This window comes from Diceros bicornis, chromosome 37 (assembly GCF_020826845.1).
Source record: "Diceros bicornis minor isolate mBicDic1 chromosome 37, mDicBic1.mat.cur, whole genome shotgun sequence".
NCBI classification, from domain to species: Eukaryota; Metazoa; Chordata; class Mammalia; order Perissodactyla; family Rhinocerotidae; genus Diceros; species Diceros bicornis.
In genome coordinates, this window is record NC_080776.1 from 22,087,866 (window position 1) to 22,102,054 (window position 14,189).

Genomic DNA, 14,189 nt, shown 5'->3' on the forward strand with positions numbered 1-14,189 from the left:
GGAAAACATGGCTTAGAGAAAACTTGTCCCAACACTAGTAAGAGGCAAACCCAGGGCTTGTATCTCAGCTCTCTGAATTCCACTCTCCCTTTCCTAAAAAGAAAGGAAAAATATAATTAAATCTTTAGAAAGTTAACCAATGGGTTTGAAGTTCTCTCAGCAGATATGAAGCAACAAGGATGATGGCCAAACTGTTGGCTTGATGGACAACTTTAGCCATTAGATGTTGCCAGTGCTGGCTTCTTACAAAACCACTGCAAGCCCACCCTGCTGTCTCACCTACGCCTCTGATTAATATGCATGAAGCAATTCCAGAAGCCAATCCAGCAAGCTTGGTTCTCTGATTCTGATACAGAGAATCCGTGCAGGTAGGAGTGGGGAATTGTTTTTACCCCAGAGCACCCTGTTAAACTCTCACACATTGCCTGTCTATTTTCTTCTTCCCTAGACTGAAGGCCTGGACTTCTCAGCTTATGAAATTAGACCAGCAGCTCAGGTTCATTCCAAGTTCTCCTTGCCTGTGACCTTGGCCTTCTTTCTTTGGCTATCCAACTAGACACTCCCTTGGCTATCCCTCAACAGAAAATTGGCATCACCGAAAGCCAAACAAACCTACCTCAAAAGAAAAAACAAAATTAATGAACAGACAAACATCGAGCCTTATTTTTCTCTCAACTAGGGTGCCCTGGAGGTAATGGCTTTGTGAATAAAGTGGAGGAGGAGGGAAAGAAAAATAATTCTTCTGTCCAGGCTCCCTGCTGCATCAGGGTGGTCTGAGCCGGAGGGCACTAGGTGGCAGAATTTGCTAAGCACAACTCTGCGGGCTGGTGGTGAGGAGACCCAGTCTTCTTGTTTTCACCAGGTCCCGGTAACTAGGTCACAGTTAAATTAAGAAATGTGTGTCGTTCCGTGGGCAGAAGCACAGGGGCTGTGCTGCTTCTTCAAAGGCAGAGCTCTGCATGATGGCAGACACCGCTGAAGCCTGCCTACTCTCTCCACCTTCCCTTCCTCTCCTTTCTTTTCTGCTCTGCCACAGTGTGCCCCTCTCCTGTGTCCCCTCCGGGACGTCACCCATGTCAACACCTCGTGTCTCAGAGATTGGATGTGGTTACTGCTTCCACTTCCAAGCCCCGCACTGGGTTAGAGACATTCCATTTTCAACTCTAAAAGTTAGCTTTTGTGGTAGCAAAACACATTTTCAAGAAAATGCATTGCATTATGAAAGGAAGCATTAAGTTAAAAAATAAATAAAATTCACAGAAAATCCCACCATATATATTTGTTTCTTGAGCTCCCTTTAAATTCTATTGTGATAGTCTTCCTCTGACCAAGAATGAGAATGCTGGCTGCCCCCACCTTTCTCTCTGATCACTCTCAGATAATAAAAAGCTCTCTGGTTAATTTTAGTCCTAAAACAGACTCGTGTCTTTAGTTAGAATAATGCCATGGTATAGGGCATGTATGCATATCACATACTAATGTGTATATATTAGCATATGTTCTGTGATACAGTCAAAAGTCTAAGCCGAGGACCGCCATCTTGTCTCGGATCTCAGACGCATTTGGGGCTGAGCTTGAAATGGGGAAGGGTCAGGGCATGGTCTCCTGTTCTCACTGTCGCCCTGCAAGCAGAGGGAACTGAACAGTTCTTAGAGAGCTGGATAGCTTCGTGCCCTGGGGCCTGGCACATGGTAAGGATGGTTCTTCCACTCAGGGCTCTTCCACTCACTCTGCTCTCTTCTCTCCTGAGGTTCCTTTGGCCTGTGCCCTGAGCAGATATTGGTCATTCCAAATGGTCCCTGTGACTCCCCGCTCAGCCCTGGGACACCCTGCATCACACACACACCCTTCTCTACATCTTCTTGCCCCTCCATGCAGCCACACTGGACTGACTCAAGATGACCCCATGCCAGCTGTCTTTTGTTGAATAGTGTCTCCCCCAAATTCATGTCTACCCAGAACCTCAGAATGTGATCTTATTTGGAAATAGGGTCTTTGCAGATGTAATTAGCTAAGAAGAGGTCCTATTGGATTAGAGTGGGCCCTAATCCAGTGACTGGTGTCCTCATAAGGAGAGAAAACAGAGACACAGAGACAGAGGGAAGAAGTCCATGTAATGATGGAGGCAGAGATTAGAGTGATGCATCTACAAGCCAAGGAACGCCAAGGATTGCTGGAGCAACCAGGAGCTGGGAGTGGCCTGGACCGGATTGTCCCTCAGAGCCTCCAGAAGGAACCAACCCTGCAGACACCTCTAGACTTATGAGACAGTAAATTTCTGTTGTTTTAAGCCACCCAGTGTGTGGTATTTTGTTAAGGCAGCCCTGGGAAATGAATGCACTGACTTTCCCCCTATTCGCCCACATCTGGTCCCAGGAGATGCCTATGCATCATTTGTCCCCATAAACCCTGGAGGGCAGGCCAGTTCCCCAAGGGCAACCGTTCCCTGGCCCTGCCTCCAAATCCTTTGGTCACCTCTTCTCTTGTCCTCTCCACTTCCTGGTGGCAGTTGGATCCCAGTCCACAGTCCATTTGCTCCTTCTCAGTTGTGGATCAGACACCAGTCCTTGGTATCACCCAACTGCACCTTGACCCTCCCCCTGGGCTATGGGTTAGGCACTAGCATCCCCTCTCCTCTCCCCCAGGGATGGGCTTACACGTCAAGGCAACTGTTCTCCTCAAAGAGATCTCTTCACCAGTATCCTCCCAGAGCCTTTCTCTGACCCCTTGGTGAATCTGATCTTGCTAAGAGGTCCAGGCGCTGGGCCACAGGCTCTCCTTCATTCTCTTTGTAATTCTGCACATGGGGGTGGTGGCGGAGTCTTTTCACATTCATTTTGGTTCCCCAGTCCCATTCTAACATCCCATTACAGGTGTGTATGTGTATATAAAGATGTTTTACATTGTTGAGTAGAATGGTATAAAGTTTATATACTGCCTTTGTGACTAATTTTAGTAGGTTGAATTGTGTCTTCCCCGCAAAAAAGACATATCCTCCCAGAGCCCATGAATGGGATTTTATTTTGGAAAAGGGTCTTTGCTGATATAACTCATTTTAGGATCCTGGGATGAGATTATCTTGAATATAGTCTGGTTCCTAAATCCAATGGCAGGTCTCCTTATAAGAAGAGAGGAAGACACAGACATGCAGATGAGAAGGTGATGTGAAGACAGAGGCAGGGATTGGAGCTGTGCAGTCTTAAGCCAAAGAACACCTGGAGCCACTGGCAGCTGGAAGAGGCACGGAAGGATTCTCCCCTTGAGCCTTGGGTGGGAGCTGGCCCTGCTGACACCTTGGCCGACACCTTGAGTTCTGACTTCTAGCCTCCACGAGTGTGAGAGAAGAAATTTCTGTGATTTTAAGCCACCCAGTTGTGGTAATTTGTTATGACAGCCCTAGAAAACTAATACATTAATTATATTATAAACATTTTTCCATGCTATTAGACATTGTGGTAATTATTTTTAATGACAGCACACTATTCTGTAGTATAAGTCAGTCAATCAATCCTCTATTGTAAAATATTTAGTATTTGAAAACTGAACTAACTAAATGACAAGTAATGAAATGCATTTGAACATACGTTTTGAGTATCTGATAATTTCCTTAGGAAGATTTCCCAGTGGTGGAATTACTGGGTCAAAGGATATGCCCTCTACTCTGCATGTGCCTCTCTTGCATGAAGTCTGTGGCTCAAAGCCTGTAAATTCTGTAAATATTATTTTATGCTAGTTGGTACAAGACATGTAATAACTGCGACTCATTTATATAAGAATACCTACAAATGCTGCCCTTATGAGCATGAAAGACAGCTTTCTGAAAATCAGGTGCAACCTAGTGCTTGGCACGTCTGGGTTACCCATCTGATATATTTTAGTCACTATTAGCTCAGGTCTCCCAATTTTGGTGCCAGATGTGTATTAAAAATGTGTTTCTTTGTGCCTTTTCTTTTACTGGTCTCAACTCTAAAAGTAAACCTTGAACTATAGCGAATCATCCTTAAGCACCAAGAACAGATGTGGTGTGGGTCAGCTCCCTCCTCAGCCTCTAATATTAATAACAAATATAATAGCTGCTGGAAGCTATGTTAGCCCAAGAAGTCTTTGGTCATCTTTGTTCTGAAGAAGTCAGCTTAGAAAAAAATCACTGAAATCTCTACTTATCTAGAGATAAAGGATCTAGGATTCTACTTGTGTTTTGTAACACCTAATTATTTTTACCTTGGGGATGTCTGAGTATTACTTAACCTTGGTGACATATTCCAGACAGCGAGATAGATCTAAGATTTCCAAGATTCTAGCCTCCTGCTAAAGTTTAAATGGCCCATTTGAAGGGCATTGGCACGTTCATTTCTAAGTATTGGGGCAAACATGTCTGAACCACATCCTATGAGCATCACTCAAAGATGGTATCTGAAGTCAAGACCTTGCCAAAATAACTATCGCAAAGATCGTGATGACATTAAACCGATGCAATTGTACCAGGAATCAACCTCATTTTTTCAGTTGAATAAAACATTTGACTGTTATATGAGCAGCTATCTTGATACACAAGGCTATAATTAGAGACAATAAATAAATCATGGAATCATGAACCAACTAGCTATTGTGTGTCATTTGTAAGTTTATAAGAGACTGTGGCCTTCCATAAGCTTACAAAAGATGTCTATGTAATTCTGACCTGGAGTCTGAAAACGACTGTAAAAATTTAGTGTAGAAAGAAGCTGATTAGCACAATCCAATAGGATATTTGTTATTAGTTTGGCCAACAGCTATTGAATATTGAATAAAACTCCTTGATTCTAAGAGAGAAATACAAACACAAAAAACACACACACGTACATACACATGCATAAGCACACATGGAGACACACTAAAAAGTATGAAACAGATGCAGAGTAGCATGTCGACCTTCCTCTTCTTAGCATCTTTGTGCCAGTGTCTCTTCTTTGGGAAGAAAGAACACCATCATACATCATAAGGAAAGGCTTGTAGTGGTAAAATTATCATAAAGAAAGATGTTTCCACATAACACCCTTTTGAAGTTAATGAAGAGCCAGTAGACATTGGTCCTCAAGTTGCACACGGCATCACTAGAAGACCCAGGGACAATTTAGTTCAATTATTTGGAATGATTTTTCCTTAATATTATGTTGCCATTTTGGTTTTCTTAAGTTTTCTAAGTTTCAGGTTATTTTTGTTATTTCATAAAATTTGTTGAGTCTTTAGAGTTCAGTGAAACTTTGGAGAGCATCTGTAGCTGAAGCAGGGGAGTCTCCTCTCTCTCTGGAAGCCTGGGTCAGAGGGGTCTGAGCCAGTTATGGGAATACCAGCTCCTTCCAGTGACTGGCTCAGAAATGGGCATGTGAATCCATTCAGGCCAGGGCTAAGCAAGGAAGAGCTTGCTGGAGGCTGCTGGACACATTTTCCTGCTTTATGGGTTTATCTTTCTTCTACAAAGATGAAGTTGACACACGGCAGAGGGCAGAGCTGAAAGAACCAGAGACACGGAGCCAGAGCCAGTGGGTTCAATGAAGCCTCAAACCTATCTTACATCTGCACTTCTGGAATTGATTCATTCTTTATTGTTTAAGTCATTTTGGGCTGGCTGTTATAGCAAGGGTCGTAAGTGTGATATAACATCACGTTCAGTTAATCCCATTTTATACAAGAAACCAGAGCTCATTAGGCCATGGCTAAAGCAATGGCCAAGATCACCAGCTACTTAAAGACCAGAAACCAAGGCTCAGTCTCTGATGACCGGTCCACAGCTCTTCCCATCTCACAGCTTGTATAAGATCTTCCACACGCCTGCCTAAACACATACTTCGGTGGAGCAATGGACTTCTCTGGGGGGTGTTCTTTAATGATCAGGGAAAATGGATCAAGTCAATGAAACAGTGTTTGTTTGAGAGATCATATCTTGATGAGCCAACTTACTGAGGCCCTTCTTTATCCTCGCTCAAGTACATTGCCTGGTGAATAACATTTTAGAGTGTTGATATTGGCAAGCAGGCTAATTGAGATTCCTGTTCTCCAATTAGTTCTTGCCTTTTGATCAGAATGTTTCTGCCCATCGCTGTTGTAATGCTCAGAAAGGGCTTCAGGTTTCTGAGGACATCTTGCACACACACCCGTGCTACCCTTGTGCCACTGAGGAAAGAAGAGGAAGAGATAAGGGAAAGCTGAAGACCACCCCCTGCCATGTGCCTGGACCTTTTTCAGTGAGTGTGAACCCACTCTTCTGTGTCTCTATCCTCTTCGTGGCTTACATTATCCTACCCCTGATCCCACCCCACATTAACACACCTTTCTTTATTGTTGTTCTAGGCGTTATATTAAAGGACAAAGGTACTAGATCATGAATCAGACATTCTGGTTTAAACACCTGGAAATGATCTTGAACAGGTCATTTCAATGACACTCTGAAAAACTTAATGTCCCCAGGCCTCCGCTTGCTCATCTGAAAATGAAGATAATAACATCTGCCAGGCATATTTCCTGCCCGAGCTCTCTGCACCCCGGTTTGTTAAGCTCATCAGTTCACCTGCACGTGTTGGGTGCTCACTATGTAAAAGGCACTTAGCCAGGGAGGAAATATAAACGTAAATTGTGGAGCATTATTTAAATGTAAGGTCTTATTACCATTATAAAAACACTCATTTGGAAACTATATCAAACATTCTGTTTCTTCTTACACTACTGTCATCTTCCACATCCATAAACTTCCCAGCTCTTCTATTACTCACATTAGTGGTAAAAACCAAATGCCATCTTTTTCATGCCCTGCCGCCTTCTTCCACTGAGCAATAACTATGTCAACTGGAAATATTATGAAGGTTATCTGGCTGAAGCATCTATTCCACAGTCATGCATCGCCGGGTTTTTAGAGTGCCGGCTAAATATTTTAAGTGATTGATGTCCCTGACAACTCTCATTTTTTGTTTTTTATTTAATCAGTCACACAGGGATCAGGAATAACACAAACCTTTTCCCTCTGTGAAAAGATCGTGGTCAAAACTTGTTTCTGAGTTGTTTAACTCAGAAAATGGCATCATGCTTGCTAAAAGCATCCTTTTATGTTATGGGTTGAATTTTGTCTTCCTCAACTCCCCCCCAAAAAGATATGTGAGGTCTGAACCCCCAGTACTTCAGAAGGTAGTCTTGTTTGGAAATGGAGTCAGAGCAGATGTGTTTAGTGAAGTTGAAATGAGGTCACACTGGAGTAGGGTGGGATCTTATCCAGTATGACTGGGGTCCTTATAAGAAGGTGGCCGCGGGAAGACAGAGATACACAGGGAGAAGGCCAGGTGACAGTGGACGCCCAGACTGGAGGAATGCAGCTACAAGCCAAAGACCGTCAAGGATTGCAGCAGCTGCCAGAAGGTATGAAAACGTAAGGAAGGATTCCCTTACAGGTTTCAGAGAGGGCATGGCCCTGCTGACACATTGATTTCAGAATTCCAGCTCCAGACTGTGAGCAAATACATTTCTGTTGTCTTAAGCCACCAATTTCTGGAACTTTGTTTTGGTAGCCCTAGAAAACTAATACAGCATATAAAAAGTTTGGGAATAGGAGGATTTCCAAATGATGCTGTATTAGTTACCTATTTCTGTGTAACAAATTACCTCAACTTTGCACCTTAAAATAACACACATTTATTATCTCACGGTTTCCATAGGTCAGGAGCCTGAGTGTGCCTTAGCTGGGCGTCTGCTTCATTGTTCCTCACAGGCTGCACTCAGGGTGCCGGCTGGGGCTGGGGTCTCATCTGAAGGTTCGACTGGGGCAGGGTCCATCATAAAATGATGATGGCCCTGGTCCCAGCTGTAGGTGACATGAGGGCAACAGAGGAGGCCTGTGGGTAGGCTCCTGAGACTGGCAACACAGGCTCATCTGTCCTCAGGTACTAAGGCAAGAGAGAGAGCTCATCTTGGTGTAATAAGCTAAGTCTTTGGAGCAAAGAGCAAAGAGTATATTTCTTGATATCAACTGTTACCTAATTAAGGCTACACGTTTCGTTATCTTTTTTGGAGCTCTTGTATTTTGGAAATGTGATGTTTTTGATTATGCCAAAATGGCATAGATTAAAGATTGGAGAATTAAGTTTTCTTATAATTTCCTATGGTGATATTTTAAGGAGATCTGTGATGACACTTCTGTCCTCTCAAATATTGGGATTGTAGGGAGAAGCAAAACCAACATAGCAAAGCTGACATTTAGCACAAACTTATTACGAGGCTGACACTGTGCTACATACATATATTTATATACTCAATTACTTTTCTGGAAGAAGCCAATTAGTGTATGTATTCATACACTCTTTTAAATATTTACTTAGAATCTACTATATGCCAGGTGTTGTGCTTGGCACTGGGGGTAAAGTAGATAACAAGTTTTTAGTTGGGCTTTAAAGGGCATAAATAATCAAATCCCCTGCACTCAGAGTTCCAAATGGTTTCATAGTGATTCATAGTGGAAACACAAGTATCTACTATGAATCAAAACTCCTGCTTTTGGAAACTGTAGGTTGTATTTGAGTCCAAGATTATCTTCCTACTTGTCCACCAATGTAGTGGGGACTCTGGTGAACACTTCTGCTTGTGGCAGCAGCAGAGAGGAGAACCTCCGTGGTCTGTGGGCAGGAAGGAAGGGGGTGGGTGAGAGATGGAGAGAGAGACAGACAGACAGAGAAAGAGAGATAGAGAAGGGTGAGGTCTTACTGAGAGTCATCTCCCTCATACCCTCCAGGGAGCGGGTAAGGCAGGTATGGCTAAGGTGGGTGGCTGTTATAGATTTGGCTCCTGGTTAACACATAGTCAGAGATGTGGCCTCTGGCAGGCATTTTGGAGGAGAAAGTCTTCTGCTTGGTTCATCTACAGGGACCTTTCTTAGTCTGCTCTGGGGCAAAGAGTGTGGACCAGGGAGACTTGGAGTTGAATATTGCTGTTTAAGGGTCCTTTGACTTCAGCGAAGTTATTCATCCTACTGAACCTCAGTTTGCTTACCTATACAGTGGGATGATGTCATCTACCACAGAGATTTGGGAGGATTAAAAATGAACACATGTATAATGCCAACCATGACACATGATATGTAGCAGGTACAGCAGGCGTTAGCTCCCTTCTCTCCCCTTTCAAGACTGACTTGTCCATTCTCTTTTTATCTTATTGTTTATTGGTTTCTTCTAAGATTCTTTCCATTCTGAGAAGAAGTGAGCTCAACTCTCTTTTGAAGTTACACAAGGATTTGGCAGAGGTGGAGGAAGGAATAGGAGGATTTTTGGCACCGACTTTATTGTACTTTGGAGTCATCCATTACTATTCAAGGAATGGGATGAGAAGACTGAATGTGGGAGGCAATATCCTTGAAAACAGTGATGTCAACAGATAACGTAGAGGCTGAAAGATCAAGGCAGGAACGCCCAGATACTCTCTACAGTTCTTTGTAATCCTGCAGTCTCTATGAGGCCATAAGATTCCAATAGTGAGAAGAAGGCGAACGGCGAGTTCTATGCGTGCTGAACCACTGGACTATGGAGGTTCCTTTGTGTTATTGAGAGTGTTTCCAGTAGCTGCTTCCTGCCAGCAACCTCTGATGGGGTATGGCTCACTGAGCTGTCCGTAGAGACTTCGGGTAGACTCAGACAGACATATATTTGAACTACAGTTCAGCTGCTTTTTAGCAGAATTTCTCTGGGCAAGTAACTTGACTTCTCTAAGCCTTAGTTTTTTTATAGGATCTTTGAGAGAGTCACATTGAAGAATTTATGAAAAGGTGCTCAATCAATGGTGATATTTTTATTTTGGTGTATATGCAATCCAGGCAACTCTATTGCCTTACAGGGTTACTCTCCTCTAGCGCAACTGCATTAGTTTCCTATCGCCGCTCTAACAAATTACCTTCAAACAACACAAAATTGTTCCCTTACAGTTCTGGAGAAATGGGTCTCTCTGCACTAAAATTAGGGTGTCGGTGGGGCTGTGTTCCTTTCTGGAGGCTCTGCAGGAGAATCTATTTTCTTGTCTTTTCCGGTGTCTAGAGGCTGCCCATATTCCTTGGCTTGTAGCCCTTTACAAAGCCAGCTTTGAGCATTTCTTCTGCAGTCACATCTCCCTCTTTCCATAACCAGGAAAGGTCCTCCGATTTTAAGAGCTGGTGCAATTAGATTGGGCCCACTCAGGTAATCCAGTGTAATCTCGCCAGGTCAAGGTTCTTAATTTATTCACACTACAAAGTCCCTGTTGCCATGTCAGGTAGCATATTCACAGGTTCCAGGGACTAGAATGTGGACATCTTGGGGTGGGGGCAGCATTATGCTACTTAACCAGAATAAGTGAGAAACAGGAGTCTCTTTGCCCCTCCTGCGGCACGGACTGGTGGAGTCTATTTCACAACATGTCTCCCCTGCCCTGCTCAGCTAGGGCTTGGGCCACTGTTCCCTTTGTCACTGGCTCCCTCCTGGAGCTCTGGTACAGAGAAAGCTGCACTTCCCTTTACTACCTCTTTCCCTAAATTCTCCCAATGAACCAATCACTTCAGGCTCGCTCTCTCTCTCTCTATATATATATATGTAAAAGAAAAAAGGTTAGAAGTCAAGTGTAACTGTTCTCATACTCCAAGGCAAAAGAATACGAAATGAACTAACTAACCCATTCACAGAGAAAACGCCTCAATCCTGGCTTTAATCCCTAGTCTTAAGAATAATCTTCCTTTTCCCAGGCTCCACTTTTTTTTCAATCAATAAGAAGCAAAATCTCAAAGTTTTGTTTGGAAATGTAGAATTGAGTGTGCAGGGTAGCAACACGACCTTCTCCAAACCCAGATTGGTATCAGGGCCGAAAGAAAGAGGTCCACATAGACACACCATATTTGTAGACATCACTTTGTGAGTTGGCCAAAGTGTGTTCAAAGGCTGACTTGAGAACATCTCTGCAACCGTTGATCTCTGTTGACTGGGGAGATTGAAAAACTAAAACTAAAACAAAACAAAACAGAAAGCTCACACACATAAACTTGTGTCATGAGTGACTTCACTGGGCACCAGGAAAAATTCCTTCTAGCCCGGGATAAGGCCTAGATCCTTGCACCGAGAAGCTCTGGCATGTAGTTTATCTAGGAACTGAACTCATTAAAAGATGAGTATTAACAAAGGGGGAACCAACACAGAATATGTGCAAAAGCAATATGTGACAAATGAGAAAAGAAACAAGAAAAACATACAGCAAATGAGCAACTTCATAGAAAAATGTTCCCATAGGTCAGATGAACATTGTGGTCAAAACTATTGCCAAGAATTAAAAAAAAAAAAAAAATCTTCATAAAAGACTGAAGATCTTTATTAAAAAAATTGAGCTCTTTATAAAACTAAAGCTCCATGATAAGATCCCAGGGATGACGTGATAATATAAGATGACGAGAGAAAGCCTGAGCTGGAAGAGTTGTTGAAAGGAGTGGAAGAGAAATAAAACAACTGCAGAAAAGAAAGCCAAACTGGAAGGAGCATAGAGAGGAGGAGCTGCTGTTGAAAGCAGACCAAAGATTACGGATGGCAGAACTGAGACAGACAGGAAAAATGAAATTAAGACAAGCCAAGAGTTGTAAAAGGATTGGAGAGAAAGTGAAAAGTAAGTGAGACAGACAAAGAAGATCAAATACACGCATAATTGATGTCTCCAAAGAAGATAATGAAATAATGGACAGAAACAATATTTGAAGACATAATTCAAGTACAGTTCCCAGAAATAAAGGAAGATGTGGTTCTTCCGTTTGAAAGATCACAACATTACGCCCTAGAGAAAAATATTTACATGGAACCATCAATGTAGAGACTCGGTAAAGTTACTGAAATTCAGAGAGAAAGAATCCTTTGGACAACCAGATCAAGAGAACAAATTGCCTCTTAGGGGGGAAATATCAGTCTGGCTCAGACTGCTCCACAGCCTCAGCAGTCCTTGGGGTATAGAGCAAGGTCTGCAAAGTCCTGAAGGAAAAACGTGTGACACAAGAATTTTATAGCTTCCTGTGCCATATGCCTTGAATAAAGGCAGCAGAAAAGCATCTTTGAACATTCAAGAACTTAGGAAATATAGTTCTCATCTGTCGTTTTAAAGAAACTACTGGAAGATGACATTCAGCCAGTTGAAAGGTCAATGGAAAAAATACAGCAAAAAGACCACCATTGAGCACTGAACACGTTACAGTGTGGGATTAAGACTAAAGCACCTGGTTACAGGCATGTAGAAATTATATAACTAATGAAAATTGAGAGACAGAGAAGGGAACTGTGTAGTTGGAGAAGATAAAGGAGGGAGATATTTTTTATTATATCACGTTTTCTATTTTTTGAATTTTATCCCATGTCCCTTTATTATGTATTCAAAAACTAAATAACGTATTTAAAAATAACATGAAAAAGATGGGCCCACATTTTAAGCTTTATTATTCTGTCAACTAGAAACTAGAAGATGAGGTATAGTTCGTATCATCTCCACCACAATCAATGGGGATGGAGAGAAGCTATCTATTCTCTCACACAACCGGAAAAAAGGTTAACAGGGAAAAGCAAAAGAAACATAGTATTCTGTATAGGGTTTAATCAAGTAGGCTTGGTATTCTTCTTGTGGCAAACATTCAAATGATCCTGCTACAAGAACACCTCGTTACGTTGGTGTGCATTTTTAGGGGAAGAGGTTCTTGAGAGACTTTTCATATCCAAGTGGCTTCCATTGTTGGCTTGTGGTTTTTCATCCATGGGAGCCTCCCGTGTATCCCCATGCCAGACTTGCCCATCATTCCCTGGATGGTTCTGCGCTAATCCTGGTTCCAGAGGGCTTCAGACAGCATGTAAGCCTCAGTGGAAGACCTGTGGTGACCCAGCCCTGGATGCCTTCTCCATCCTTGGAGCCGCCCACTTCCCATGTTGCAGCCTGTTTGTTGTCTGCATGCCTCAGTTCCCTGGCTTGGGCTTCTGTGTTGGTTTGTGTTACTCTGTCTGGCTCCTCCCAACTCCTCCCCCAAGAGAATGTGGCCTTCTTCTGGAATCACAGCCTGGTGGCCAAGACCTTGCAAAACCTTAGAAAGCCCTGCTGGTTGATGACAGACTGTCTGCCCCTCCCTTCACTGGCTCCAAGTCTCCTCATTGGGACCCTTCCACATTCTTTTACAATTTCCAGTGCTGTCTTTACATCAGGTTTATTGTTGGTGGTATTGTTGCTGTTGTTTGAAAACTACCTCGACCACCTGAAGCTCCACCATGAACCAAGTTAACTTTACAACTCTCTCACTTGAATGAGTAGGTTTTCTGCTATGCTGTAAAATCCCTCTCCCTCTTCCCTTGGCCTCTGTTGGAACAAAGAATCACCAATTCTTTTTTTTTTTTTTGGTGAAGACATCAGCCCTATGCTAACATCTGCCAATCCTCCTCTTCTTTTGCTGAGGAAGACTGGCCCTGGGCTAACATCTGTGCCCATCTTCCTCCACTTTATATGGGACGCCGCCACAGCATGGCTTGCCAAGCAGTCCGTCTGTGTGTGCCTGGGATCTGAACCGGCAAACCCTGGGCCGCTACAGCGGAGTGCTCGCACTTAACTGCTTGCGCCACTGGCCCCAGGAGAATCACCAATTCTTAAGTGACATTATTTAAATAAATTTTCCATGAGAGTGCATCTCAAACTTTAACATGCATATGGATCACCTGGGGTTCCCACTAAAACATAATTCTGGTTCATTTAGGTCTGAGGTCGGACCTGGGATTCTGGTAGGGGAGGAAAAAGTTTTCCTTGACCCTCTTAGGGTCCCTGGCTGGGTCTGAAAATTAAGCTGACAAAGACAGATTAACAGGAGAAAAGCACAAAAATTTATTGAATATGTTTTACATGACATGGGAACCCTCATAAGGAAACGAAAACCTGAAGAAATGGTTAAACCTGAATATTTTTATACTAGGTTTGATGAAGAGTGGGCAGTCCTGTAGAAATATAAGTGAAAGAGTATGAGGTCAGTGTAATAGACTAGGGGAAACTTAGCAAGTCTAGTTTATTTGGATTCTTCTCTGCATCCCTTTGTCTTTGAGGATAAGAATTCTGTAGGGAGGGCACCTTGCACATGAGGGTTCTACGTCCTGTTTCAGGGGAGAAGAGCGAGGTGAAAGGTCAGAGTGACCCTCCTGCTTCTGCCGTTTTCTCAA